This window comes from Eurypyga helias, unplaced genomic scaffold (genome assembly GCF_000690775.1).
Source record: "Eurypyga helias isolate BGI_N326 unplaced genomic scaffold, ASM69077v1 scaffold16298, whole genome shotgun sequence".
Taxonomy (NCBI): domain Eukaryota; kingdom Metazoa; phylum Chordata; class Aves; order Eurypygiformes; family Eurypygidae; genus Eurypyga; species Eurypyga helias.
In genome coordinates this window covers 9,264-14,732 of record NW_010269043.1, presented here as the reverse complement: position 1 = coordinate 14,732, position 5,469 = coordinate 9,264, and positions in this window count along the sequence as shown.

The window sequence follows — 5,469 nt, the reverse complement described above, 5'->3', positions numbered from 1 at the left end:
ATATAGTGTAGCTTTTTATCCAGCCAGCTCTTCATCAGGAAAACAACAGATTGTTTCTAGCTATTTTGACTGCTTAATTTTTTTTCTTCTCCTTTTTTGTCCTTCGACTGTTTTAACAGGTTGGGAAATCTAGACTAGACTGAATTAAAAGATTTGGCAAAAATACTTCTTGATTCTTACTGTTAAAGAGGTTGACTACCCAGTGACATGCATCCACATGAATATAACAGTTTTATAACCCACAGCCACGCAGTGGACAACCTTTTCGTTCTCCTTACTGCATAGCCTACGCCATCTGGCAGACCAAGTGCTGGACAAATTTCATGTGAATTTCCGCAGCGCATCGCACGCGTGTCTGGATAACACGGCCTCAGAAAATTGTCCAACTTCAGTTTAGTAAAGAGTGAAGTCTAATAACTCTGGCAGGAGTCCTACTTGACACGGTTACTTTTCTTATTGCCAGGCCCTTGGAGCTGTGAATGGTGCACTGGAGGTGTCCAGAGCCTTAAAGGAAAGAGCAATCTGGGAAGGTGAAGACCACCCTGGGGAATTGTTCAACACAAATGACAGTGTTACCTCTTAGGACAGCAAAGAGCTGTCCTCACTTCTGATTCACTCTGAAAACCATACCAGCCCCTTTTTTTTTTTTTTTGCCTTTGCAATTTTTTAATTTGTTCTGTGTTATTAACATGAATGATGATGTTGTGGGATGCCTAATCCCCTCACCGTCAGCATAGTAAAATGTTCAGACCACAGCTAGTACTTTTCTATTTTATTGCTCTTGATTTAGGCCCAGAAGCCTGTCCATGTTTCTTTGTGCACCTTCTTTACATGTAAGGGAATCAAGTTCTTTTATGTAATTCCATGACCAACAACAACAAAATCTAAGAAGCAAAGTCCCTGGTAATTCAGCAGCACGGAAGTTAATCTGTGGTACGGGAAACAGAGACTGCTGCTTGCCTTCACTGTGAAAATACATTACTATCCCATTCTTAGAGATGGCAACAGATTGTCATCTTTCTTTTTATCAAAGGTACAGAGCTGTCCTCTGTAACGTTTTTTTAAATATTAGCTGTTGCTGCATGTTACATTATCATCTTGCTACTTGGCTTATTTTATTAGCCTAAATGTATTAATTTTAGTACACATCAGTACTTCATAGAATCATAGAATCACAGAATGGTTTGGGTTGGAAGGGACCTTAAAGACCATCTAGTTCCAACCCCCCTGCCATGGGCAGGGACACCTTCCACTAGACCAGGTTGCTCAAAGCCTCGTCCAGCCTGGCCTTGAAGACAGCCAGGGATGGGGCATCCACAGCTTCTCTGGGCAACCTGTTCCAGTGTTTCATCACCCTCTCCGAGAAGAACTTCTTCCTGATATCTAATCTAAATCTTCCCTCTTTCAATTTAAACCCGTTACCCCTTGTCCTGTCACTACAGACACTTGCAAAAAGTCCCCCCCAGCTTCCTTGTGGCCCCTTCAGGTATTGGAAGTCTACTTCCTTTGCTCAGAAATGTTCCTGAATATCTAACTAGAGACAAAGTTCAGGAAGAGTGATGATGTGTGAGTTTAAAGTCAGCTGCTTTGAGAAGAAACAGAAAAATAATGTGAAAAGTCAGGCAATATTCTTATGAAAAGAACTAAGATGCATCAGTCTTACAAAAACAGCTTTGAACAAGCTAGCTCAAAATATGAAATCACAGGATTACTTGTAACGGACTTTACTTGCCTGGAAAGAAACCCACAATTAAAATGCTATTTTAAGATTTACATGTAATTCCCCTACCCCCAAAGGAACAATATATAAATGTGTAGCAGTTTATAATTTCAATATCATCATGAGAAAAATACCTGAAAATACGACACTGCATGGATGTGGGGTTGTACGGGCTGTAACCACAGAGATTCAGGGTGAAACTGGAAGCGTCATAATGCAGGTGGGGAAGAAGGAGGAGGACAGATTGCAAAAGCTGCTATGTAACTACAACCAGCAAAAACTAAAATCTGCAGATCACTGAGGAAAATCTATGTAATCATACAAATCCTTGGGAGGCTGATAAAACTTGGTATTGGAAACACACAAAGACAAATGATCACTAAACAAAATTCAGGACTCTGTCCTCAGCTGCTCTAGTTGTGGTATAAATCAGAAAAGGGTAGCCCTGGGCCACCCTTCCTTTCCCTGGTCACAGGGCTGCAAGAGGACTATTTCAGCCCTTCGGTCTGAGCGCTGAGCAGCACCTGCTCCCTAAGAACCACTTCTCCCAGCAACGGCTGGCCAGCAGAGCAGTGATTTCAGCCCTGCCGAAACACATCTCAGCAGTGTAGGAAGGAGCATAGCAGGGACGATCTATGGCAAGCAGCAAGATCCTGCTCCTGCGACAGAGCAGCCTAGGCATTGAAAGAAGTAGTATAATAGATTGTAGGATAGGTTATTTCTTTGTCAATGTAACAGCCTTGAGATGAGGAAATATCTCTGAAAATCTTCCACTGTCCAGAGAAAAGGAACTTTGTTATCAGGAAACTCCAAACCTCATCTCTGCAGAACCCCAAGGATTTATGGAGAATCAGAATCACTTGCACAGCTTCAGCATAGAATCATTTAGGTTGGAAAGGACCTTTAAAATCAGTGAGTCCAACTGTTAACCTAACACTACCAAATCCAGCACCGAACCATGTCCCCAAGTGCCACATCTACACATCTTCTAAATGCCCCCAGTGATGGTGACTCAACCACCTCCCTGGGCAGCCTGTTCCAGTGCCTGACAACCCTGTCAGTGAAGAAATTTTTCCTAATATCCAATCTAAACCTCCCCTGGCACATCCTGAGGCTGTCTCCTCTTGTCCTATTGTTTGTCACTTGGGAGAAGAGACCAACACCCACCTGGCTACAACCTCCTTTCAGGCAGTTGTAGAGAGCGATAAGGTCTCCCCTCAGCCTCCTCTTCTCCAGGCTAAACAACCCCAGTTCCTGCATTAGCTCTGATCCCAGTGAATGACTTTCTAGTCACAAACTGTCCTCCCAGAACTACACAGAGCTGGAATGGAGGTGTTCTACATACAGCCCTTTCTCTATACTAACTTCTCTTCAAAACCCACTAATATGTTTCCCAGTCTGTGTGCAGAATCCAGAATGCATGGGCAGCTGTGTAGAGAAGGCTAACTAACCATGCTTTCCGTGGAAGGGGAAGACGACGACTGAGGAGCACCCATTTCATGCTCAAATGTCATGATACACACAATCTGGGCAAGAGAAAGTAAAGAGCAAAACACACAGCTCTGGATGAAATCTCCTGCTCATATTGCTGGTTAAGAAAATAAGGGGAAACATGGACATAAGGAAGAAATATGAGAGGAAAAATCAACAAATAAAAAGGATCGTATCAGGTAAGTTCTATGTTCTCCGAGGAGAGACAGCACTTGGAGCCAGGCTAGTGTCATTTTTGGGAACATAAAGGAATTCACCACACCTTGCCTAGAAGGTCATCGTTTCTCTTCATAAGAATACAGAGGCTGAGAACAATGGCCACCACGTGTCTGGTATATATTTTCTCTTATGGAGTTAAGCAGGAATCATTTTGCCCAGTGCATCTTTTAAGTTCATTCTTGCCAACAATTTGTGTAACAAATCCAGAAGAACAGGCATGTTCTTCTTCTTGAAATACCGTTGTATTTTATCTATGAAAAAAACCTTTGGGAAAATGCCTATATAGCTTGGCCAAATGGTTAGCAGGAAAACACAATTATGTGAAAGTGTTTGTGTGATGTAAGCTAGAAGAAACAGGATAGGAGCAAATGGACATATTGTCTGAGATGGCTATATTACATATAAGAAAAACTGAACAAAAGAAAATTACAAAGTCTAATAGCAGAGGAAGTAATTGCAAAAAAAAAAAAAAATTGCAAACGCTACATTTTTCAAGTCATTGAAACTCTGTCACACCAATCACTTTGTAAAGCCTTAACGTGGAGAAGCCAAAGCCTGGCAAGGGGACGCATTTACTTCATCTTGATCTTTTACATTTTTCTGTGCTTATCACCCAACCTTACAGCAACCAACAGTCAACCACAGATGGGAAAGCAAAAGGCTGTGTCAGGAGTAAGCCATCTATTGCCTGTACCACAAAAGAATGTTGTATTATTTGTTTTGGGTGTGACATCCCATTCTTCCTCTAGGCATGTACTTGTCATTCTTTTCTTTCATATCTTCATCTTGGCTCTTTCTAAGTTTCCACCTGTGATCTTCTTTCTTTTAAATAGAAATGGAATTAAAAGGGTCTATTGTTCAGCCTAAGAACTGTAACTTTTGGTCTCAGAAGAAGAATGCATACCAAAATGCAAGGCCCACTTAGTACAGTCTGAAAACATGCATCTTTTAAATGATTTTTTTAATATAAAAATAAAACCATTTTTCATGAGCAATGGTAAAACTTTCAGGAGTCAAAACTGCCCTTATCTCACATATCATGAGATTCTCCCTGGACTGTTTCATACTTTCACACAGGGCTATCAGGACCTGGATTGTCTCTCCATTCTTGCTCTCTTCACAGTGCTGAAATTGTCTCCATTCATCACTTTCTGACACCTTAACGTACATGGTTTCAATTTCATAGTTTCAAATTACTTACACTTAGATGCAGTGTGGAAGGAATCCCATCATGGGTTAAGAGAAATGTCCTTTCTATTCTTTTTTCTGGATGGTGCCTGAACAATTGTCATAACCACTCAAATAACTGACTCATCTTCCAGACCACAGAATGCAACCTCAGAACAAAAAGGTCCTCATTCCTGTTTACGTCTTTCTTTTGCCTCTACTGTTAATATATATCCTTGTTATACCTTCCAGTGGTGTTTCCACTCAGCAAAAAAAAAAATGTCCATAATGACATCCTTCCTTGGAAGTCCTGTGCTTCCTTCATACAATTTATAAGAAAACTGAGTTTGCTGTCAAAAAGATTTGTCTTCGGATTTCATACATGACCTATTTTTCTGATCTTGCAGCAGGTCTGCAATCTTTTTTTTCTCTATTATATAAAATAAGTTGCAGTAAATCACTCCCATCGCGAATGCTGGTGTTAGCAGGTTGAAGGGAGCGACGCATGTACCACGGCGTTAACCACAGTGAGTACTGTGGTTGATAATGGCAGTGCTTGCAGAGATGAATCACCAGCAGGGAAAGCAGTTCAAGAAAAAGAAACACCAAAAAAACCCCAAACCAAACCAAACCCAAAAGAAACTCACTCCACCAGAAAGAACATCCAGGGAAGAGACGGGACTGTAACTGGGAAGGCATGTTTTGTAACATACTCTAATTTGAATATGTTGCTCACTATACGGACTTGCCCTCAAGAATTATGATCTGAAAACACTTTATTGAATAATGAGATACTCAGGTTTTTCACTGAAAATGTATGGGTTTGTTCATTTTTCTCACTGCTTCAAATGACAGCTGTACACCTTCCTGTC